Source organism: Narcine bancroftii, chromosome 1, assembly GCF_036971445.1.
Source record: "Narcine bancroftii isolate sNarBan1 chromosome 1, sNarBan1.hap1, whole genome shotgun sequence".
Taxonomy (NCBI): Eukaryota; Metazoa; Chordata; class Chondrichthyes; order Torpediniformes; family Narcinidae; genus Narcine; species Narcine bancroftii.
In genome coordinates, this window is record NC_091469.1 from 251,065,802 (window position 1) to 251,090,205 (window position 24,404).

At 43.2% G+C, this 24,404-nt stretch overlaps 1 protein-coding gene across 10 annotated transcripts in view; it reads right to left on the reverse strand.

Moving 5' to 3' along the window:
- The window catches only part of LOC138741135 (oxysterols receptor LXR-alpha-like), a 90,587-nt gene that overhangs the window by 57,578 nt on the left and 8,605 nt on the right, over positions 1 to 24,404 (reverse strand). The gene's annotated exons all lie outside the window — the stretch shown is intronic.

A 24,404-nucleotide genomic window follows, 5' to 3' on the forward strand; every position in this document is an offset into this window, starting at 1 on the left:
TTCGGAGCTGTCCTGATGCCGAGGAGGACCCAGGGCATCTCGTCTGCCTATCCGGGACTGGTGAGGTGGGCCATGAGGGCCGACTTCAGGTGGCGGTGAAATCACTCCACCAGGCCATTAGCTTGTGGGTGATACGCCATGGTGTGGTGGAGCTTAACCCCCAGCAGGCTCGCCAACTGTGTCCAGAGGGCAGAGGTGAACTGGGCGACTATGTCGCTGGTGATGTGCGCCAGGACTCCGAACCTGGTGATCCAGTGAGCAAGCAAGTTCCTGGCGCACGTTTCGGCGGAAGTGTCCTTAATGGGGATGGCTTCTGGCCATCTCGTAGTCTGGTCGACCACCATTAGCAGATAGCACACCTCCCTGGACACCGGTAGGAGGCCCACGATATCAACATGTATGTGGTGGAACCTTATAATGGCCGGGTTGAACTGCTGAATCGGGGCCTTCGTGTACCACTGGATCTTGGAGGTCTGGCACTAAATGCAGCTCCTCGCCATTTGGGCTACCTCCTTCTTGAGCCTGTACCAAACAAACCGCTCTGCCACCATCCACACCGATGTCTTGACTGAGGGGTGTGCTAGATCGTGGACCATGCTGAAGGCCCGCGACCTCCATTGCAGCGGAACTACCAAGCACAGCGAACCAGTGGAAATGTCACAGAGCAGTATGTCTGGGCTGCCCGGCAAACCCATGTCCTGGAGGCGGAGTCCTGTAATGGTGGTACGGAGGGCCTGCGTTTCTGCGTCTTCCCTCTGTGCCTGCACCAACTGGGTGTAGTTTAGGCCAGGGGCAAGGTTGTGGATTGTGGGTTGAGAGAGCGCGTCTGCCACGACATTGTCTCTTCCTGTCCTGTGCTGGATGTCGGTAGTGAACTCCAACAATTAGGAGAGGTGGCGCTGCTGGCGAGCCGACCAGGGATCTTTGGCCATTGCGAAGGCCTGGATGAGTGGCTTGGGATCAGTGAATGCAATGAACGGCCTGCTCTCCAGGAAGTACCAGAAGTGTCGGATGGCCAGGTACAGAGCCAGGCGCTGTACTTGAGCTCCGGAGTTCGAAGGTGTCTGCTGAAGAAGGCCAGCGGGCGCCACTGTCCGTTGAGCCACTGCTCAAGTACACCCCCAACGGCTGTGGCCAAGGTGTCTACCGAGAGCACGGTTTGGGCCTCTGGGTGGGGGTGGCACTCGCCAGCACTTCCTTTGTTGCTGTGAAGGTGCCCTCAGCCTCTTCTGACCAAACCAGGACTTTGTCTTTTTCAGCGATCCTCGAGAATAACAGCTGCATGATGCGGGCCTCACCGGGGATGACCGATGGTAAAAATTCACCATACCAACAAACTCTTGCGGGCCCTTGAGGGTGGTGGGTTTTGGAAACTGACACAAGGCCTTGACTTTTCCTGGTGCCGGTGCAGCTCCGGCCGCCGAGATGGTGTGTCCCAGGAACTGCAGCGTCTGCTTGCCAAACTGGCACTTGGCCACGTTGACTGTGAAGCCAAACTCTGCCAAACGGGCAAACAGGGTGCAGAGATGGGCCTTGTGCTTCTCGTGGTCATGGCTGGCAATAAGAATATCATCGAGGTATATGAACACAAAGTCCAGGTCCCTGCCCACTTCGTCTATCAGGCACTGGAAGGTCTGGGCCGTGTTTTTAAATCCAAAGGGCATCCGCAAGAATTCAAACAGCCCCAACAGGGTGACAATTGCGGTCTTGCCGATGACCAGGATGGACCGGGATCTGATGGTAGCCGCGGACCAGGTCAACTTTCGAGAAGTCCTTGGTGCCATGTAGGTTTGCTGCAAGTCTTGAATGTGTGGGATGGGATACCTGTCTGGTATAGTCATGTCATTCAGGCGCTGATAATCCCCGCAGGGTCGCCAGCCCCCAGAAGACTTAGGGACCATATGGAGGGGGGAGGCCCAGGGACTGTCGGACTGGTGGACGATCCTCAACTCTTGCAGGAGGGAGAACTCCTCCTTGGCCAGCTGTAGCTTTTCAGGTGGTAGTCGCCTGGACTTGGCATGCAGCTGGGAGCCTTGCGTGGAGATGTGATGATAGACCCCATGGTGGGCCATGGTGGTGGTGAACTGCGGCTGCATGATGGTGGGGAACTCATCGAGTATGCTGGAGTACTTGTCCCTGGGAGCGGTGATGGCAGCTATCTCTGGCTTGCAGGCTTCCGTGGCATCGAGGCGGACTGAGTGGAAAGTGTGAGCATTGACTAGTCGTTTGCCCTTCACATCCACCAGCAGGCCATGCACTCTGAGGAAGTCGGCCCCCAACAGCGCAGTACCCACTGAAGCCAGCACGAACCTCCAGCAGAACTTGTCTTTCCCATTCTGGATCTGCACCCTGCGGGTGCCGAAAGTTTTGATGGTGGAACCGTTGGCTGCCTGCAGGGTGGAACCCCATGCTCGGGTGCGGGTCTCGAGGGCGGTCAGGGTTAAGATGTTCAGTTCTGCTCCGGTGTCCACCAGGAAACGCTGGCCGGTGGACTTATCGGTCACATGCAGGAGGCTGTTCACATGACCAGCCGCTGTAGTCATTAACGGCAGCTGGCCAAGTTGTTTCCCTGAAAGGTACAGGGCTGCCTGCACTTACGAGCTTGAGCCCCCCAGAATTGGTGGTAGAAGCACCAGGTGGGGTGGTGCTCCTCCGGCTTATGCTTGGGGGGGTGGGGAGGGGGTGCTGTGACCGGCTGGGCCCTGGGTGGGTGACCTGGCTGAGGGCGGCTTCATTTTCCCTTTTGGTTCTCCAGAGGGTATCTGCTCGGGCCGTGACTCGCCATGGGTCCGTGAAGTCCTCGTCCACCAGCAGGAGCTGAATGTCTTCGGGCATCTGCTCCAAGAAGATCTGGGAGAGCAAGAAGCAGGGCTTGTGATCCTCTGCCAGCGCCAGCATCTCATCCATCAGGGCCAATGGTGCTCTGTCTCCTAGCCTGTCTAGATGCAGGAGTCTGGAGATGTGCTGCTGTAGGGAGAGACCGAATGTGCCAAGGAGGAGGTTCTTGAGGGCAGGGTATTTACCCTTGGCTGGCGGGTCATGGATGAAGTCGTCCACCCTGGCCACGGTCTACTCATCGAGTACGCTCACGACGTAGTAAAACATCGTGGCCTCTGAAGAAATGTTCCTGAGGCTAAATTGCATCTCCGCCTGCCCAAACCATGTACCTGGGCGATGTGTCCAGAAGGGAGGGCAGTTTCACTGTGACTGCATTGATCTCTGCGGGATCCATGCTCCGAGGCCAGAAAAACTTTTTTTTTAAATTTTGGTCGTATATGTGGATGGACATAACTTGTGTAGGTCAGAAGTTGACTAACTGTATGTATCTGCGTGTTAATTGCGCATGCACATTATATGAGTGAAAACACGGTAATCAGGAGGAGAGAATAGCTACAGTGTTTGTGTTTCTCTTTCAATATGTTAGCTGCTTTCCCGAGGCAGTGTGAAGTGCAGATAGAGTCAAAGGTGGGGAGATTGGGGCAATGATCTGAGCTGTGTTGACCACTCTTTGCACACTCTTGGGCAGAGAAGTTGCCATCCCAAGTCGTGTTGTATCCAGACAGGATACTTTTTATGGTGCATCTGTAGAAATTAGCAACAGACGTTGGAGACTTCTTTAAGCTTTGAAGGCAAGAGCAGTGTTGCTGCATTTTCTTTGCCACGGTGTTAATGTGGTTGAACCAGGACAGATTGCTGGTCATGCTTACACCTGAAAACTTAAAGCTCTCCAACTTAGTACTGTTGAGACAGACCAGGACGTGTGCACCTTTAAGCTTCCCAAGTGGATGATCAGCTCCTTCGTTTTGCTGAGATTGAAATGAAGAGTATAGATTTGCATATTATCACATTGGGAGGTTTTGAGAACTAAGCTGTCAGAGGGATTGCGCTATGACCCCTAATGTTTATAACCTATATCAATGATGTGAATGAAATTATCATATAGAACATATACCCATGCTTGTTATCGATACAAAGCTAGGTGGTAGTGTGGTCTGCGAGGAGGTACAGGGCCTATAAGCAATAAAGAAGACAAATGGAACGTTGATCATTTTTGCAAGAGAATTTAGACTGCTTTTACAACATTGTGTGTGGGTCTGGTCTCCCCATGCGAGTTCAAGCTCATTATTATCATATAATTGTAAAGTATAACTGGACAATACAGCATTTCTCCAGTCCTTGGAGTAAATATATCCAAACATATTTATAGACATAGTACATATGCTTGCAAGTGATTTATATGCAGAACATATAGAAAAATAAATAAATATTGCTAAATAATAGACAATTTTTGAAGGGTTTGTATGAGCACTTCATCAGATGTCCAGCAGACTCACTGCCCGTGGGAAGAAGCTGTTTCTCAACCTAGCTCTGATTCTCCTGTATCTCTTTCCCAACAGGAGTAGCTGGGAGATGCTGTGTGCAGGGTGGTAAAGGTCCTTAACAATTTGCAAGCTACTTTCCAACAATCCCAGTAGATCACGACGATGGGAGGGGAAGGAGACCCCAGTGATCCTTTGCCACACTTATGATATTGTGGATTGACATCCAATCTTCTGCTCTACAGCAACCGTACCACACTATGATGCAGCTGGCCAGGACGCTATTGATAGAGCTCCTGTTGACGGTGGCCTTGCCCGCTTCAGTCTTCTCAGGAAGTGCAGTTGCCGTTGTGCCTTCCTGACAAGTGAGGAGATGTGTGACCAGGATAGGTCACTTCTAAAGTGGACTCCAAGAAGCTTGATGCTCTCCACTATAGGTGTGTAGTGGAGGGTGGTCATCCCTGTCCTCCTGAAAGCTACAATCATCTCCTTTGTCTTATCCACTTTGAAATTCAGGTTGTTATTCTCACACCATAACACAAGATTTTCCACCTCCTCTCTGTAGTCTGACTCATCGTTGTTGCTGATGAGGCCACTTACTGATGTGTCATCTGAAAACTTGATGACACTGTTAGAGCTGGATCTGGCAATGCAATCGTGGGTCAGTAGCATGAAAAGGAGCAGGCTGAGCACACAGCCCTCAGGTGCACCAGTGCTCAGTGCGACAGTGCTCGATGTTCTGCTACCATTAAGGACATAACTGTAGTTTTTCTGTTAGGAAGTCCAGAACCCAGTTAAAGAGAGGGGTGTTGAGTCCCAGTGAGGACAGCTTTTGTACCAGGCTCTGGGGAATGATCATATTAAATGCTGAGCTGAAGCCTGGCGTATGAGGTGTCATTTTCCAGGTGGGTCAGGATGGAGGGACAAGCCTCAATGATTCTGTCTGTAGGTGAATTAAAATGAGTTCAGCATCTCTGAGAGGTGTGCTTTGATGCATCCCATCACCAGACGCTCGAAGCATTTCATAATAGTGGAGGTCAGTGCCACAGTCATTGAGGCCTGTTACTGTCGCCCTCTTTGGTACCAGGATGATGGTGGCTGTCTTTAAACCCATGGGAACGATGGACTTCTGCAGAGATGTGTTGAAGATGTCTATAAGACCTCCCTCAGTTGGTCTGGGCAGTCCTTCAGGTATCCCGCCAGGTATATTGTCCAGTCCCACTGCCTTCTGTGGGTTCACATTGGATAGAGTTCTACTCACCTCGGCCACAGTGATCCAGGGAACTCATTGATTAGGGGTACATGGAGCTTTCCTCGGTGTCAACCTGCTCTTCTCATCAAACCATGCATAGAAGATGTTGTTTGTCTGTCCAGAAGGGAGGTATCATTGTCTTTGACTTGCAAGGTTGTGTTGTGGTCTGTTATACTTTTGATATCTTGCCACATGTACCTTGCGTCGCCAGCTACCTGTGAAGTTTCTGTGCATACCAACATTTTGTCTTCTGAATTTGACAGGAGAATTCTCCCCTGTCTGGTCTTGGTGCCATCCTATCCTGTTCTGAAGGCAGCATCACAAGCTGTGAGATGTGACTGGAGCTCTGTGTCCCACCATGGTTTCTGTTTAGCCCTGGTTGTGCAGCATTTGATCTCAGTGACATCCTCAATCCCCCTGCTGCTGTAGCCAGTCACTGAGCTTATGTACTCCTTGATGTTTACATGACTGTTGTAGGTGACCACCTCCCTGATCCCTGAAGCAGCTCCAGTCCTTTAGCGCCTCTGTAGAGCCTTTCCCCATCTCCAACCCCACCCCCACCCTGTCCATGTCCTGATTTCCCTGCAAATTGACTTTGTTTGTTTTGCCAGCGGTCTGTATGCTGGGGTTAACAGGACTGATAGATGATCAGAGTATCTAAGGTGGAGGGCAAGTGGCAAGTTTGTGCGCATCCAGGGTGTTCTCTCCTCTGGACTGAAGTTTACATGCTGTTGAAACTGTGGTAAAACTGCTTTTAGATTGTCATGGTTACAGTAATGGCACTGTCATCGTGGGAGGTCAGGGCTTCACAGATGGCACTGCAACGCTCCTTCATTGCTTCACCCTTATTAGCTGAAAGTGGAACGTAGACTGCAGTAATCAGCATGGTCGGGTGGATTGGTTTTGTAGTGCGATTGTGCTGGCTTTGCGGTGAGCTGAACTCGTTTTGCAGTGAGCTGAACTGGCTGGGGACTGGAAATTGCTACAGTTTTGGAAGTGATGTGATTCATAGGTTTGTGAGTGCTTTTGGTCAGGTTTGAAAATGATGTACATGATTGAGGCATGTGTTGGTTGTTTTAGTGCAGGCGTGAACGGTTTTGAAGCAAGAATGTAGAGCTTGTAGTTGTTTAGGACTAGGTTAAATCACCCACGATGACCCACTTTCAAAAGCCTTGATGCTAAATCTACCTGCTATGCTTTACTTTCATCCAAATCTCCCTCCTTTGTCGCATCCTCAACCCTTTGCACCATGTAACTGAAGCCTTGTTAGAATTCTTTACACCCAGCATGTCCAACTCCCCAGAGTGTGCGAGTGAAAGAGCCTCAAATACTCTGATTCTTGGACAAAGCAGAAAAAGTACATGGACAGCATTGTCAAAATGTTCATGCTTTTACTTTAACTGAACTCCTATTCCTCCCACTCTTCCTCTGTGCCAATAGTCGCCATCAATATTCCCTGTGAGAATGTTTGACAGAAACCTGTTTCAGTGGTGACTCTACAGAGGTCAATAACCTAACATGATCCCTTTAGTCCCAATTCTAAGGCTTTCCCACAATAGTAGAGAGTTTATCCTCCTTTCAATTGGGTCATAAAGACTCTAGAAGCAACAGAAATTTCAAGATAAGTGCAGCATTCAACTTTTCAGTTCCTTCAGTGAAAGGCCTGTCTTGTTAGCTGCATGAAGCTGCTTGACCCTTCCTCCCTCCTCTCCATGGGGTTCCTTCCTCTCTATTCCCAGGGAGATCTATCTCTTGTTTTAGTTAGTCTGGTGAGGTTTCAGTGAAATCACAGCTGAATAAGTTGACTCTCTGGAATAACAAGCAATGTAACTCTCTCCAGCTTGCCTGGCTCTTGACAGCTTGCCGTCTTTTATTCATCCTCTCTCTATCTTTCATGAGCATTTCACACAATGCAAGGTCACTGACTGTTGCATGATGTGATCAAAGAATGACACTTGGCTATCAAAGGACAGACTGCAGAGAAAATAGAGGTTTACAGCAGATAACTTGCATCCAGCTTCAACCTTGGTTCAATAAATCAAGGGTTAAATCTCATAACAACTCCATGCTGGGCCTGGATTGGTCTTCCTTTATCTCTTTCTCAGTCTGTTAGACAATCTACCTCAATTCTCACCATGCGTACCTGCGCTTCTCACCTTCTATCTCATCACTTTATTATCTGTGGAACATCAAGCATTCCACCACAGTATAACCCCTTTGCCCATGATGTTGTGCCAACCTGTGTGAACCTACTCCACAACAATCCAACCCTTCCCTCCCTCACAGCCATAACCCTCCATTTTTCTGACATCCATGTGCCTATCTAAGGATCTTTTAAATGTCCATATTGTACCAGCCTCCACCACCACCTCTGGCAACGCATTCCAGACACTCACCACTCTCTGTGTGGAAAAAAAACCTAGCTCCCCTAAACTTTCCTCCACTCACTTTAAACAATTGTCCTCTCGAATTCGCTATTGTCGCCCTGGGAAAAAAGGTGCTGGCCGTCCACCTTTGTCTCTTGCTTTCTCTGCTTCTTGCCTTCTCTCATTCTTTGACTGCTATCTCTCTCTTCTATTTTCCTCTTTCCAGCCGTCAGTAGCTGGAAAGGGCCCCAGCTATGGGCAAATAGCACATGTCAGTCTGGCAGCAGGGGCTGGCAGCTGTGGCAGAGCGCAGGAAACAGTTTCCCTAGCAATTTGCAGCAGCAAACTTGGTGGGTGAAGGATCCGTAAGGACAATGGCCAGCGAGCATGGTCTTGAACACCCGCATCACTCTGGCTGTCATGCCTCGCACTCCTCCAGGCCCAGTGGTGTGGGACCCAGAGGGAGGCATTTGTCCTGGGCAAGCACTCGCCTCCAAGTCATTGCCCTGGCACATGGTGCCTAAAGCTCCATGGAAAACAGAACAAAAGTTCTGTGGGACAGAAGAGCTACAAGGCACCGTGTTTATCTTCACTTGCGAAGGGATGGGCCATGAGAGATGAGATATTTGGGTATACCTTTTTCTCTCTTTCTTTTTGTTTATCACTCCTGCTCTTTCTATATTTCTCAGCCAATCTGAATTAGTAAAGATTTGGAGAGATGTCAGAGGTAATTTTTTTCCCCACACACAGAGATCCCCAGACGGCCTTGCTGGGGGTGTTGGTGCAGGCTGGAACAATAGGGATATTCAAAAGAGTCTGTCACATGGGTGTAAGAAAAATAGAGGGTTATGGGTGTGAGGGAGGGAAAGGTTATATTTATTGTGGAGTAGTTTTACATAGGTTGGCACAACATCTTGGGCTGAAGGGCCTGTACTGTGCTGGAATCGATTATAGCTCAGTTTTCCCATCGTACTGGTCAGCAAGCTTCAAACCCTGGGCCCCTGCAGTCCCCTCTGAAACTGGAACCTTGACTTCCTCATTGGAAGACCAGAGTCAGTGCAGAATGGTAACAACATCTCCTCCTCCCTTGAGGTGCACCTCAACGATGTGTGCTTAGCCCACTTAACCCATAACTGTGTAGCTAGGCTTAATTCAAATGCCATCAGCAAATTTGCTGACAATACTGTGACTGTGGGCAGAATCACAGATGGCAATAAAGAAGTGTACAGGAGTGAGATAGATAAGCGGTGTCACAACATCCACCTTGCACTCAACATCAGTAAAAATAAGTAATTGATGGGGAAGCCAGGAAAACACATCGAGTGAGCACCAGTGAAATGGGTAGAAAATCATTTTACATCTGGGAAAGCCTATGCTGGGACCATCATATCGATGCAATCTATTTCATTAGGCGTTTGCTGAGATTTGGTATGTCTCCAAAGACTCTTGCAAATTTCTACAGGTGCACCGTGGAGACCAGACTGACAGACAGCATCACTGTCTGATATGGAGGTGCCAATGCACAGGACAGGAACAGGCTACAAAGGGTTGTAAACTTGCATTCGTTTGGTTTCGTGCGACGCCTTTACAGCGCCAGTGATCAGGAGTTTGTACGTTCTCCCCATGCTGCATGGGTTTTTGTCAGCGGGCTCCGGTTTCCTCCTACCCTTCGAAAACGTACTGAGGTGTAGGTAAATGGGGTGGTTAATGAGGCGTAGGTTATTGGGGCGTAGGTTAATGGGGTGCACATTGAGCGGTATGGACTCGTAGGATCAAATTGACCTGTTAAAAAATTTTTTTAAACTAGTATTCACTCCATTACGGATATTTTTAAGAGGTGGTGCCTCGAGAAAGCAGCTTCTAACATCAAGGACCCTCACCACCCAGGCCATGAACTTTTCTCACTGCTACCATCAGGAAGCTGATGGGAGTGAGGGGATCAGAGGTTGGGAGGTTTAAGGTAGTCTGGAAGGTGTGAAGGAGATCAAAGATCAAGGAAATTGGTTTTAAGAGATATTGGAGCTGCGGGTTTGGAAGAATCAGAATGCAGAGGTGTATTAGCTAGTGGCACAAAGCAAGGTGTGCATGTGGGCCTAGATGAAAACATACCACCCCTTCTGAGCCACCCGTGGAATGCAGGAAATCCATTGAGCTGTTAGATGTAACCATTGTCAAATGTCTTCAGTTGCTAGGATCCTTTGGACACCAAGTTTGCAGTCATTAAAATCAGATCTGAGGCAACTACCTTTCCAAAATATTTAAATGATCATTTCCCCCTCGAGGAAGCAGATTAGTCTATTGAAACCAGGGTGCATTAACAGCAGGGCTGGATGTGTGATCTTTAAAAATTCATCTGTGCCTGGAGATTTCCCATTGACTTCAAGTCATGAGAGCGCTGAGTGATGACTCACATACCTGAGGCAGTGCAACATGTAGGCTGGGAGCTAAGGAAGTAATACTGAGGCAACAGCATTCAATAAGCTTTCAATTCATTTTTACTCGAACCCTTAATATGCAGTCTCAAGTGAAATCTATAGGAAATTCAGAACAAATTGTGCAACTAATATAGAGAAGAGCCCAAATTTGTCTGTTTACAATTCCTGTAAATAAATTTTTAAATACAGAAAAATGCTAACATACTTCCTGTCAGCATTTCTTCTAGCTAGTCATATTCTGCTGAGCTCCCCATCTTCTGTGTCCGATAGGTCAATGGCTTAGACCCTGCATTGATTGTCTCAAATCCTATTTACCTTACTCCAAGTTGAAATAGCTTAAAATGCTATAAAATGCTCAGTTCTTTATGTAACCTACTCTTCCTATAAGGGTACACTTACACAACCAGCATTAACTGACCTCTATTTCCCATCCCAAAAAAACAACATTGAAGAAGTCAATAAGACAGAAAGAACAGAAGAAAAATTTGGAATTATATCCCATTAAGGTTCACATTTCATGGCTCCAGTATCTTAAGCCCCTTTTCCACTGGCACCCTGTCCCAGTAAATTCCTAGTTGATTCCTGGGAACTTACTGGGACAGGGTCCAGTGGAAAAGGAACACTGTCCGAACGCCAGCGTTAAATGACATCATTTCACACCGGGGATTAACTACCTCTACCCCTACTTGTATCCCCAGCATTTGCTGATGTCAGCATGCTGATAAAACCAGTGGAAAAGGGACAGCAGAAAGTCACCCATTTCCATTTGAAGGTAGAACCCTCCGATCCCCGGGGATGAGTTGTGTTCAGTGGAAAAGCAATTAGTGTCCCAATTAAGGGTGGCCCAGTGGAAACGGCACAAAGGGCTTCCTATCTCAGGGACACTGCACAGCCTATTAACTGGAATGCCAGTGGAAAAGGGGCTTCAGTGAATGGAGAGCTTAGTGGAGTTCAAGCTGTTAATAAAATTTAAATTTATTTATTTACCACAAGGAAGAAGCCGATTCCAGCCACTGAAACCGTGCCACCCAATTACACTCAATTAACCATTCACCCTTATAGGTTTTGGAGTGTGGGAGGAAAGTGTTTCTCAGCCTGGTGATACTCCTGTATCTCTTTCCCAACAGGAGCAGCTGAATGATGCTGAGTGCGGGGTGGAAGGGGTCCTCGATTATTTTGCACGAACCTGGGTCTCTGGCACTGTAGCTGCCACACAAACCATGCCGCCATATTACTATTTGGTGAAGAAGGAATAAATGTTCCCAAGAGTAATTTGTTTTGAATTAGCTAATCTAATACAGTGCAAGGTTGTGACTGAAGTAGACATGCCTGAGGTTTGATGGGAAATGGTATGGTAGGGTAGGAAGAATAGGGAGAGGGGGGGGAAAGAAAGTCTAAGGTTCTGGGTAGGACATGGGGTAAACATTTTATTAAAGTTGGGTTTGAGTTTATTATTTGGGTTGGAGTTGGGTCTGAGGCTGAATGTAAGGATGGGATTGAACTGAGGTTTTGGCCTATTGAGGTGATATTGGAGTTGAATTGGGGAGAGTTTATGGTTGCAATTGTTTTTTATCATTATGATTGAGGTTGGGCTTGGAATTCTGAATGGATTTTATGTTTGCTGGGATTGAAATTGAAGATGGTGTCACTGTTAGTCCCAATCTGATTTGGTCCATATTTTCATTGCATTTAATCCAACTCTATTTGCTTCTGTACTGGGTTAAACTGGGGTTAAACTGTTGAGTTTAGGATAACTATCCAAATTCTTATTGAAGGAGCAATCGTGCTCACTAATTAGGGAAGATGTTCAGACCAAGGCCTCAGGAAAATTATACCTTTCGAGATCCTGTGTGAGTTTGCTTTAGATATGTCCTATCTTTAAACTATGAAAGGGCACTGGATTTCCCGATTACGCTGGACAACAAAGATTTTTCTTCCTGAACACGTGGGTATATTTTATGGATTTGGGGCTGCTGATCACAAAAATTACCTTAAAACTTTCCTATCATATGCCATTTTTTTTAGATATAACCTATTTTTGTGATTTCCTGTCAAATTTTGTCTACTACTATATTGTCAACAAAACAAGCTGTTTTGGTCAGTCCAAGCATGCCTGGGCATGCACTCAGTGCAGGTGCTATACAGATGTTGTCTTAGGCCTGGGCATGCTTAATCAGGATACATGCAGACAGGCCATAAAAGCAGCTCACATATACAGATGCTGTACATTACATTGATATAGATTGAACACATGCTGATGCACATGTTCTTCAAGCAATAGCGTAGTGAGTGTACTTAACAATTTATTAAATTCGCACTTGGAGTTCTTCCCTGCTGATCTTGGTTCAGTCAGTAACGAACATGGTGAAAGGTTTCAGCAGGACATTGCGACCATGGAAAAGCGGTATCAGGGCAACTAGAATGCATCAATGCTAGACACTGCCATGAGAGGCATCAGATGCTGAGTACAAATGAAAATTAGTGGCAAAATATTTTAGGTCAGTTGAACAAGCACAATAAGTCAGCATCATTATGTAATTAAACATGCTAAATTCAATAAAAGTTCATTCAATATTTCTCCAACTTCCTACATGATACAGTAAATCTGAAATTATCTTTGTGTTCATCTTAAAGTTGTCCATCATAATGCCCGATTTCAGGAAGAAAACCTTATGTAAAAAATTGTTGTCCAATCTTATTGGTGCTAGATTCATTGTTTTCTAATTGCCAGGCCTGTTTAATTTTTTTTTTAATTTTTTTAAAATTTAGAGATGCAGCTTCTGGCCCATGAGCCCACATCACTCAAAAATACTCAACTAACTTTACAATGCTGTACATCTTTGGAACATGGAGGACACCCTGCACAAATGTGGAAGAAAATACAAACTCCTTACAGAAAGCACCAATTCCAACCGGGGTCACTGACACTGTAATAGCATTGCACTAATTGCTATGCTACTGTGCCACCATTTATTTTAGAGGTTTGGAGTCAGGATTGAGACTAGGATTTGTCCTTGCTGAGTTTGAGCATTTTAGGTTGCGATCGCAGTGTTTGTTTTCAATTAACAATGAATTCTGTGCCAGTATTAAGGTTCATTCAAGATGAGGATTAACCTTGGCCTGGAATCCAACAATCTTCAAGCCAGAGTGATGGGATTAAATTCAGAAGTACTGGTGACTGATGAGAAGTCTTCCCCAGGGTCTCCTGTTTGATGTGGGGTTGGGTGGTTCTGTTTGATTAGTGTCATGTTTGCCATTTGATTGGAGTTTAGATTTCAATGGAGTTTGGCATTTTAGTTAGTTTGGAGCTTTTGGTTGAGGTTGCAATTGTTGTTGACTTTCAGATTATAGTTGACATTATGTTGAATTTTGGTCTGGAGACAACCTGGAGCATAGAATATTATAGCACAGTACAACCCCATGTCGTTCAGCCAACCTATACAAACTTACTCCACGACAATCAAATCCTTCCCTGCCTCACACCCATAATCCTCTATTTTACCTACATCTAAGAATCTTTTCAATGTCTCTATTGTACCAGCCTCCACAATGCATTCCAGGCACCCTCCACTCTCGGCGCAAAAAAGCATTACCTTTGACGTCCCCTCAACTTTCCTCCACTCACCTTAAACGGATGGATTCTGGTATTTGCTATTGTCCCCCAAGGAAAAGGTGCTGGCTGTCCATCCCATCTAAGCTCCTCATGATCTTACATACCTCTATTAAGTCACCTCTCATCCTCTGTCACTCAAAAAAGCCCCAGCTCTGACAACCTTGTTTCATGAGATATGTTAAATATTGCAATTATGGCTGAGAATGAAGTTGAAGCTGAGGGGATTGTGTTTTAAGTTGAGTTCAAGCCGTGCCAGAGCTTGAGGAAGGAACTGGAATAGAGGCTAAAGTTGTGTTGAGTTTCCAAGTTTGCTGGAGCCCAACGATCTTCAAGTCGGAGTAATGAGGGGGTAAATGGAGAAGCACTGGTGACTGATAAGAGATCTTGCCCAGGGTCTCCATACCCTTAGTGAGCTTATTACTAACACAGCAAAGAGATGGATCCATTTCCAATTCCATGTTGAGATCTGAGCATCACACATCAGCAGAGATATGTTGGATTTCAAAGCAGCAGTTTTGAGATGAAAATGTGGAGATTTGGAATCATAGCGTCATGCAGCATAAAAACAGTCACTTTGGCCCAACTTGCCCATGCTGACGTAAATGTCCCACCCACACTAGTCCCACCTGCATGTGTTTGGCTCGTATCCCTCCCAATAGCCACCCATTTCAATTCCCTGCCCTTTTCCCTTGTAGACATGTTCTCATGCACTGCCAGACTGAGACCACCTGCAAATTGTACAAAAAACACCATTTGGTACCCTCCAACCAGATGGCATTAACGTCGACTTCTCCAGTTTCCGTTAGCCCCCACCTCCCATCTATCCCCATTCTTTCCTCTAGTTCAGTCTCTTCTCTCTTTCCTTTTTCCCAGCTCTGCATTCACAGAGCCAAACTCCCTCCCCCCCCACCCCCATCAATTCTCACCTTTCATCTCCTGTCCTCCTACCCATATCCAGTTAAGACCTTTTGTCTGTGGTCTGTACTCCTCTCCCGCCTTTTCTTTCTTTCTCCCCAGCTTTTTAATTCAGGTGCCTATCATACGTTGAAGAAGGGCTTAGGCTTGAACCATCATTTATATATCTTTACCTCCTATGGACACTTTGAGACCTGCTGAATTCCTCCAGCATTACTACAATCTGCAAACTTTCACCATTCACTTGAATCCCTCTAAACACACCTTATCCATGCATCCATCCAAATGTTTCTTAAGTTTTGAAATAGTACCCACCTCAAGCAGCATCTTATTCTATATACCCACATTTTTTTTTAAATTAGAGGTGTATATGGAATGTTGCTTCACTTGGCAGGGCTGTTTGGGACCGTGGAGTGTGGAGATGAAGGAGGTGTGACAGCACTCCCACCCAACCATTCCCACCCAACACCCCACCTATTCTGATCCTCCTCTTTGGTTCCATCCCCCTCCACCCCAATCTTGTTCACACTTCCAAACCTCCACATGGGCACTGCCATTCCCCCCCACCCCTCACAGTGGCTTGTTCCCGCTGAGTTTCTCCAGCACTTTTGTGTACTGCAGTACAGTGGTAATAACTGTTAAAGAGGGACGATTAGACATATAACCATATAACATATAACAATTACAGTACGGAAACAGGCCATCTCGGCCCTTCTAGTTGCTCGAGTTTGATCTGCCATTTATAGTAATCATAGTTCGTAAGTATGTGAACTTCATTTCCTCAGCTTTTCCACATCTCCTTTTATATCTTGGTGGGATGAGATGACCAAAATTCTTACCTGCTGCAGCCAAATGAGTAAATAAGATGCAGCAACATTAAATAACAACATACAAGACAGGAAATGAGATACTAAGCATAAATAGATAGATGGATAGCTATTTACAGTTGCAGATAGTGCAAAAAAAATGACCTTTCGGATACACGGACAAAGTAGTTTATGGTTAGGATTAGGATTTGACAGGGAGAGTCAAGTACCTAATAGCTGTTGTAAAAAAAACTAGCGGCATTGGACTTCAGGAACCTCTATCTTCTGTCCAAAGGTCGTGACCAGAGTGAGGGGAGTCCTTTATGATGTTGGCTGCCTTCTTGCAGCAGCGTCTCACCTAGATGTTTTCAATGGACGAGAGGTTGGTGCCCGTCACAGACTTAGCTAGGTTTGCCATTTTCTACAGCTTTCTGCAATGCTGGACACTCAAGATTCCAAGCCAACCTGTGATGCAACCAGTCAGTAGACTTCCCCCAGTACACTGTCGACATTCGATAGAATATTTGACAACATGTCAAACCTCGTCAGACTCTTCTGAAGGTAGAGTTGTTGGTGTGTTTTCTTCATTGTTGCCTCATTGTACTGGCTCCAGATCACTGTACACCTATTAATCTCTGATTTAAATTAGCAGTTTACGCAGCTTTAATTACTACTTACAGAATATTATAAATTGAGGAAACCTGAGACTATTTTATGCTAGAGCACGCACCACCCTCAAGTGTGATATGGCTCTTACAGTGTTAGTGTGCATGTTCTAGCATAAAATAGTCCCAGGTTTCCTCAGTTTATAACACAGAAGATTATTTAATATTCCTGTCTGCAAGGTTGAAAGATATGAGAAGGAAAAATGAAAACAGTGATGAGGGGAGATGCCAACTGTACATTTTTAGACGTGCAGCAAGTTAACAGGCCTTCCGTCCTTTGAGTCTATGCCACCCAAATGCACCAATTAACCTACAAATCCTTTATGTGTGTGTTTTTTTAAAGAGGGTGGGAGGAGAGCAGAGCATCTGAAGGAAACCCATGCATACATAAGAATATAGAAAGTCCTTACAGACAGCACCAGATTCGAACCCAGGTCACTGGTGTAGCAATAATCACTGGTCTACCTGTCCTGTCCTTTTATTGATTAAAAAATATATTGACTGGAAAGCAGTCCAGAGGAAAGGAGAGTCTGATCAGGGAGCAAAAGTGTTTTTGCATATTGCATTGGTCATGGTTGAGTTGATTCTAAATGGATAGCTTGCATTGGTTTCTTCCAAAGCAGAGGATGATACTGCTGCAACAGGGAAGGAGGAGCCAGCTGCAGTATTAGATGGGCTTAAACATAGATATTGAGTTGATACCAAAAGATCAACCATCATTAAAAGTGGAGAATATTATCTATGGAATACATCTTAGGTTACTGAAGGGAATATGTGCAAAACGTGCTCTGCCACAATTTCTCGCTGTTCTTTAGAAAAAAGGTAATGCCAAAGAAATAGAAAACTATGTAGAATAATATTGTTTAAGTGCAACCACCAACAGTCTGGCTGCATCACCATGTGGGACAGAAGCTGGGAAGCATCAGACCCGAAGGCGATACAAAGGATAATCAAAACGGCCTAGAAGGTCAATGGGGCCTCCCTTTCTTCTACTGAAGGCATTCACTGGGAATGTTGCTTCAACAGGGCTCAAAGAATTATTTAGAATCCTTTCCACCCAGCACACAGTATCTTTGACCCACGACCATCAGGAAGGAAGTACAGAAGCATCAAAATCAGGATGCTGGGAAATAACTTCTTCCCACAAGCTGTGAGATTAATGAACAGTATCATGTAACTAAGTAAATCACCCCAAAACATTTACATTTAAAATTTTAATTAGACATACAGCACAGTAACAACCTTTCCGGCCTATGAGCCTGTGCCACCCAAATACACCAATCAACCTACAACCGCCTTATGTTTTTTGAAGGGTGGGAGGAAACCAGAGTGCCTGGGGAAAGCCCATACAGACATGGGGAGAACATGCAAACTCATTACAGACAGTATGGGATTCGAACCCAGATCACTGGTGCTGTAATATATTTTATATATTAGCATTTTAAATTTTATCTTTATGCATATATGAAATTATGATGTGCTGCGTATTAAATTTGTATGCACCTAGTCCAGAAAAATGCTGTCTTGTCTGATTGTTTACGTATATTCAAATGATAATGAAGTAAAATACAAAAATCTGCAAACTCCTTGGTTTTTTTTTTTTTTTTTTTTTTTTTTTTTTTTTTTAAATTTTTTATTTTTCACACCATAAATCACAATAGCCATGATATACACTTTTTCTTTTCCACACATTTACAGTGACTTTTTCTCCCTCCCCCCTCCCTCCTCCCAAGCCACCCCCCCATCCCCCCCCCTCTCATCCATTTTAGTTATACAATCTAGGTTGCATTAATTCAGTTAGACAATGTTGTCATTCAACAAAAATACACCAGAAATTCTACTGAGTCCATTCTTTTCTTTTCTTCTCCTTCCATCAACTTAGGTAATGTTTGTTCCCGGTAGGTTTTCGCTATTGTATTTAATGTAAGGCTCCCATACTTGTTCGAATATTTCAATATTATTTCTTAAACTATATGTTATTTTTTCTAATGGAATACATTTATTCATTTCTATATACCATTGTTGTATTTTCAAATTATCTTCCAATTTCCAGGTTGACATAATACATTTTTTTGCTACGGCTAGGGCTATCTTAACAAATCTTTTTTGTGCATCCTCCAAGTCAATTCCAAATTCTTTATTTTTTATGTTACTTAGGAGAAAGATCTCTGGATTCTTTGGTATATTGTTTTCTGTTATTTTATTTAATATCTGATTGAGATCATCCCAAAATTTTTCTACTCTCTCACATGTCCAGATTGCATGAATTGTTGTTCCCCTTTCTTTTTTACATCGAAAACATCTATCAGATACTGTTGGGTCCCATTTATTTAACTTTTGCGGTGTAATGTATAGTCTGTGTAACCAATTATATTGTATCATACGCAGCCTCGTATTTATTGTATTTCTCATCGTTCCAGAGCATAACTTCTCCCATGTTTCCTTTTTTATCTTTATATTTAAATCTTGTTCCCATTTTTGTTTAGTTTTACCATTTGTTTCCTCATTTTCCTTTTCTTGCAGTTTAATATACATATTTTTTATAAATCTTTTGATTAACATTGTATCTGTAATCACATATTCAAGGTTACTTCCCTCTGGTAAACTCAAGTTGCTTCCTAATTTATCTTTCAAGTAGGATCTCAGTTGGTAATATGCCAGCGCTGTATCTCCCGTTATATTGTACTTATCTCTCATTTGTTCAAAGGATAAGAATCTACTTCCTGAAAAACAATTTTCTATTCTTTTAATCCCTTTTTTTTCCCATTTTCTAAAGGCAAGGTTGTCTATTGTAAAAGGGAGTAGCTTATTTTGCGTCAATATTAGTTTTGGTATTTGGTAATTTATTTTATTTCTTTCTACATGAATCTTCTTCCATATATTGAGGAGATGGTGTAATACTGGAGAAGTTCTATGTTGTACCAATTTTTCGTCCCATTTATATAATATGTGTTCAGGTATCTTTTCCCCTATTTTATCTAATTCTAGTCTCGTCCAGTCTGGTTTTTCCCTTGTTTGATAAAAATCTGATAGGTATCTTAATTGTGCGGCTCTATAATAATTTTTGAAGTTTGGCAATTGTAAGCCTCCTTGTTTATACCATTCTGTTAATTTGTCTAGTGCTATCCTCGGTTTCCCCCCTCTCCATAAAAATCTCCTTATTATTTTCTTTAACTCTTTGAAGAATTTTTCTGTCAGTTGTATTGGCAATGCCTGAAATAAGTATAGTATCCTTGGAAAAATGTTCATTTTAATACAGTTTATCCTTCCTATCAGTGTTAGTGGTAGCTCTTTCCAATGCTCTAAATCGTCCTGTAATTTTTTCATTAGTGGATTGTAATTGAGTTTATATAATTGGCCTAGATTTTTGTTTATTTGCACACCTAGGTATCTTATTGCCTGCGTTTGCCATCTGAATGGGGATTCCTCCTTAAATTTTGAGAAATCCGCGTTATTCATAGGCATTGCTTCACTTTTATTTACGTTTATCTTGTATCCCGACACTTCTCCATATTCCTTCAATTTCTTATATAGTTCTTTTATTGATAGTTCTGGTTCTGTTAAGTACACTATCACATCATCCGCAAACAGACTGATTTTATATTCCCTGTCTTTTATTTTTATTCCTTTTATATTATTATCTCTTCTTATCGATTCTGCTAGTGGTTCTATAGCTAGCGCAAACAATAATGGTGATAGTGGGCATCCCTGCCGCGTTGACCTGCTTAAGTTAAATTGCTTTGATACATGTCCATTTACTGTCACTTTCGCTAACGGTCCCTTATATAATGCTTTAATCCAAATAATATACTTCTCCGGTAAACTGAATTTTTGCAATACTTTGAACAAGTAATTCCATTCTACTCTGTCGAAGGCCTTCTCTGCGTCTAAAGCAACTGCTACTGCCGGTGCTTTATTTCCTTCTACTGCATGAATTAAGTTAATAAATTTACAAATATTGTCTGTTGTGCGTCTTTTTTTGATAAATCCAGTTTGGTCTAAATTTACCATTTTCGGTACCTGTTCTGCTAATCTGTTTGCTAATAGTTTAGCTATTATCTTATAATCTGTGTTTAGCAGAGATATTGGTCTATATGACGCTGGTGAGAGTGGATCTTTCCCTTGTTTTAGTATCACTGTAATTATTGCTGTTTTACATGAATCTGGTAAGTTTTGTGTCTCATCAATCTGGTTGATTACGTCCAGGAGGGGCGGTATTATTAGGTCTTTAAATGTTTTGTAGAATTCTATTGGGAGTCCATCCTCTCCTGGTGTCTTATTATTTGGTAAATTTTTTATTATCTCTTGTATTTCTACTGTTCCAAATGGTTCTGTTAATTTATTTTGTTCCTCTATTTGTAGTTTTGGTAGTTCAATTTTAGTCAAAAATTCATCTATTTTCCCTTCTTTTCCTTCGTTTTCGGTTCGGTATAATTGTTCATAGAATTCTCTGAAGTTTTCCTTAATTTCTTTTGGATTATATGTAATTTGTTTGTCTTTTTTCCTTGTTGCCAATACCATTTTCTTAGTTTGCTCTGTCTTAAGCTGCCATGCTAGGATTTTGTGTGTTTTTTCCCCTAGTTCATAATATTTCTGTTTTGTCTTCATTATATTCTTCTCCACCTTATATGTTTGTAATGTTTCATATTTTATTTTTTTATCCGCCAATTCTCTTCTTTTGGTTGTATCTTCCTTTATTGCTAATTTTTTTTCTATGTTTATTATTTCCCTTTCCAACTGCTCTGTTTCCTGATTATAGTCCTTCTTCATCTTGGTTGCATAACTTATTATTTGCCCTCTAATGAATGCTTTCATTGCGTCCCATAGTATAAACTTATCTTCCACTGATTCCGTATTTACTTCAAAGTACATTTTTAATTGTTTTTCAATAAATTCTCTAAAATCCTGTCTTTTAAGTAGCATGGGGTTTAATCTCCATCTATACATTCTTGGAGGGATGTCTTCTAGCTCTATTGCCAATAACAGGGGTGAGTGGTCCGATAATAGTCTAGCTTTATATTCCGTTTTCCTAACTCTCCCTTGTATGTGGGCTGATAACAGGAATAGGTCTATCCTTGAGTATGTTTTATGTCTAGTTGAGTAGTATGAGTATTCCTTTTCATTTGGGTTTTGTTTCCTCCATATGTCCACAAGTTTCATTTCTTGCATTGATTTAATTATAAATTTGGTTACTTTGTTCTTCCTGTTAATTTTTTTCCCCGTTTTATCCATATTTGGATCCAAATTCAGATTGAAATCCCCTCCTATTAGTATGTTCCCTTGCGTATTAGCTACCTTCAAAAAGATATCTTGCATAAACTTTTGATCTTCTTCGTTAGGTGAATATATATTAAGTAGATTCCAAAGCTCTGAATATATCTGACATTTTATCATAACATATCTCCCTGCTGGATCTATTATTTCCTCTTCTATTTTAAATGGCACATTTTTGCTAATTAATATAGCCACTCCTCTTGCTTTTGAATTATACGATGCTGCTGTTACATGTCCTACCCAATCTCTCTTTAATTTCTTGTGCTCCAATTCAGTTAAGTGTGTTTCTTGGACAAATGCTATATCTATTTTTTCCTTTTTCAGTAAATTTAGTAGTTTCTTCCTTTTAATTTGGTTATGTATTCCATTAATATTTAGAGTCATATAGTTCAGCGTAGCCATTTTATATTTTGTTTATCTTCTTTTTCCGTTTTTCCATCATTACCTTTCCTCCTTTTCCATTTCTGTTTTCTTATTTTCAACTCTTTACCAGACAACATTCCTACAACATCCAACATTTTCCTTATTCTCCTATTTCTATCTTCTTTATCCCCAATCTCCCCTTCCCCTCCTGAGTTGCCCTTTATCCCTTGTCGGACAACCACATCTCCCCTCTCCATTTGGATTTGCGAATCCACTCGCAAGCGTCAACTGATTTTGCAGTGACCGCTCTTTTCCCCCACCCAGCCCCCCCCAGAAAAGATTTCGTTTTTTATATGTCACAAAGGTCACTCTTTTAGTTCCCTCCTTATTCTCTCTATTCCATTACCTTCCCTTATTAATTCTTGTCTATACTCTCTATGTTTTCCTCTAATTACAGATACTTTCACATATGCCCATTGTCTCTATTCACTCTTATACCTCTTTACCCGCATACATATCAATCGTGGTCATTTTTACCCTCCTTACCCGTCTTCATCCCTCAGTCTATTTTTGTCTTTACCCACATACATATCAATCGTGATAATTTTTGCTCTCATTACCCGTCTTCATCCCTCAGTCTATTTTTGTAATTGTTCTGCAAATTTTCGTGCTTCTTCTGGATCCGAGAATAGTCTGTTTTGTTGTCCTGGAATAAATATTTTCAATACCGCAGGATGCTTCAGTGTAAATTTATATCCTTTCTTCCACAAAATCGCTTTTGCTGCATTGAACTCTTTTCTCTTCTTTAGGAGTTCAAAGCTTATATCTGGATAAATGAAGATTTTTTGCCCTTTATACTCCAGTGGTTTGTTGCCCTCTCTTACTTTTTCCATTGTCTTCTCCAGTACCTTTTCTCTTGTAGTATATCTTAGGAATTTTACTACAATAGATCTTGGTTTTTGTTGTGGTTGTGGTTTAGGGGCCAATGCTCTATGTGCCCTTTCTATTTCCATTTCTTGCTGTAGTTCTGGACATCCTAGGGCCTTAGGGATCCATTCTTTTATAAACTCCCTCATATTCTTGCCTTCTACATCTTCCTTAAGGCCCACTATCTTTATGTTATTTCTTCTGTTATAATTTTCCATTATATCTATTTTTTGGGCTAGTAATTCTTGTGTCTCTTTAGTTTTTTTATTAGATTCCTCCAATTTCTTTTTTAAGTCTTCTACCTCCATTTCTGCTGCTATTGCCCGTTCTTCCATCTTGTCCATTTTTTTCCCCATTTCTGTTAAGGTCATATCCATTTTATTTATTTTCTTTTCTGTGTTGTTTATTCTTCTTCTTAAATCATTGAATTCCTGTGTTTGCCATTCTTTAAATGACTCCATGTATCCTCTAACAAGAGCAAGTACCTCCTTTACCTTGCCTTTCTTTTCTTCTTCTATTTCCCTGTACTCTTCCTCTTCCTCTTCTTCTTCCTCTGGGTTGGCCATCTGTTGTTTCTTTGGTGCCCTTTCCTCCTCTTCTTTCTTGTTTCCATTGTCTTCTGTGGTCTCTTCTTGCTGCAGGTGTTCTGCAGCTGTCGTTGCCGGCTGTGGAGATCGACTCCCCAGCTGGTCCCCCCTCCCGTCGGTGTGTTTTTTTTCATGCGCATCGCGCATGCGCGAGGAGTCGCGCATGCGCGGTTGCGCACTTTTACTCGGCTCTGTGAGCCATTGTTGTAGTTCTCTTTCTACCGACCTGAGGTAGTGGGGTCTTCTCTCCGCAGCGGGCCTCTTCGGACAGGTAAGGCCTTCACCTTTTTCCTCCGTTGTCTTCTCTTCCTCTCTTCTTTCCGTTGATTTTGATTTTTCTCCTTTTGTCTCCATCTTCTTTCCACCTTTATATTCACTTTTCTTTAACTTGTATTTCTGTGCCTTTGTTTTTCTCTTGTTTTTCCCGACTTTTCTGGAGAGGGCTGGAGTTCACCGTCCGGCCACTACTCCATCACGTGACTCCCTCTGCAAACTCCTTGGTTGAAGTAAAACTCAAAGCTGGAGAAATTCAGCAGGTCAAGTAGTGTCCTTTATACAGCGAAGATAAAAATTAATGAACTTGAAATGCAGCCGAATATAATGGTATTGGAGAGAACAATGTTAATTTGCATTTTGAAAGATGTAATGGATTTATAAAAGTCTTTTTCTCTCTTCATTTTTCCACTGTCAGTAGCCTCTTGGGTTGAATATGATTTGCTCCATTCTAGTTCTGTGGGTTCCGAGGAGACAGAAGAGGCCAATGTGGGCCCCAAGGAGACAGAAGAGGCCAATGTGGGCCCCAAGGAGACAGAAGAGGCCAATGTGGGCCCCAAGGAGACAGAAGAGGCCAATGTGGGCCCCGAGGAGACAGAAGAGGCCAAT